The 1,226-nt window shown below is 49.0% G+C and overlaps 1 protein-coding gene across 1 annotated transcript in view; it reads right to left on the bottom strand.

Moving 5' to 3' along the window:
- ERBB3 (erb-b2 receptor tyrosine kinase 3) overlaps positions 1–1,226 on the bottom strand; it is a 23,691-nt gene that overhangs the window by 12,927 nt on the left and 9,538 nt on the right. The window lies entirely within an intron of this gene.

The raw sequence follows: 1,226 nt of genomic DNA, 5'->3' as shown, positions 1-1,226 counted from the left end.
GAGATGGGATTTTGCTCTTGCTCAGGCTGGTTTCCAACTCCTCTTGAACTACTGTGACTAGCTGTAGTGTATTTCTCTCCTCTCTCTCTCTCTCTCTTTTTTTTGAGACAGAGTCTCACTATGTCGCCCTTGGTAGAGTACTGTGACGTCATAGCTCACAGTAACCTCAAACTCTTGGGCTGAAGCAATTCTCTTGCCTCAGCCTCCCAAGTAGCTGGGACTACAGGCACCCGCCACAATGCCCGGCTATTTTTTGGTTGTAGTTGTCATTGTTGTTTGGCAGGCCCAGGCTGGCTTCAAACCTGCTAGCTCTGGTGTATGTGACTGGCACTCTAGCCCCTGAACTACAGGCGCTAAGCCTCTTTTTTTTTTTTTTATTAACGTAATTTAAGTGTGCTATCAAAGTTTAACTGTACACAAGTGTGCATGAGAGAAATAAAAGTTAAACACTAGCCTAGAGTATCTTATACAAAAGAGTAAGAAAATATTTAGGGGCCCCAGGTGAGCTGACCCCTGTGCTGGCCTTGCCCTGGGCCTTCTCCGGATCCTTCCTTCCCCCCAAAATAAATTAATTAAAAAAAGAAAAGAAGGCTTGGTGCCTGTGGCTCACATACACCTAAGGTGGCGGGTTCGAATCCAGCCTGGGCCCACCAAACAACAATGACGGCTGCAATCAAAAAACAGCCGGGTGTTGTGGTGAGCGCCTGTGGTCCCAGCTACTTGGGAGGCTGAGGCAGAAGACTCGCTTGAGCCAGGAGTTGGAGGTTGCTGTGAGCTGTGATGCCATGGCATTCTACCCAGGGGGACAGCTTGGGGCTGTGTCTCAAAAAAAAATAAAAGAAAATACTCAAAGGATGAAGGGTATGGGCTGGGCACAGTGGCTCACACCTGTACTCTGGGAGTCCTAGGTCGGTGGGTTGCTTGACTCAGGAGTTTGAAACCAGTATCACCAAGAGTGATACTGTCTCTGCTAAAAATAGAAAAACTAGCCAGGTGTTGTGGTGGCCATCTGTAGTCCTAGCTGCCCAGGAGGCTGAGACAAGAGGATCACTTGAGCCTAAGAGTTTGAGGTTGCTGTGAGCTATGGTGCCATAGAACTCTGTGGAAGGCAGCAGAGGGAGACTTTGTCTCAAAAAAAAAAAAGAAGCAGGGCGGTGCCTGTGGCTCAGTGGGTTGGGTGCTGGCCCCATATACCAAGGGTGGCACGTTCAAACCCACCACCGACC

Source organism: Otolemur garnettii, unplaced genomic scaffold, assembly GCF_000181295.1.
Source record: "Otolemur garnettii isolate 467f Iridium unplaced genomic scaffold, OtoGar3 scaffold00043, whole genome shotgun sequence".
Taxonomy (NCBI): Eukaryota; Metazoa; Chordata; class Mammalia; order Primates; family Galagidae; genus Otolemur; species Otolemur garnettii.
The sequence above is the reverse complement of the archived record's forward strand: the minus strand, read 5'-3'. Positions and strand labels throughout refer to the sequence as shown.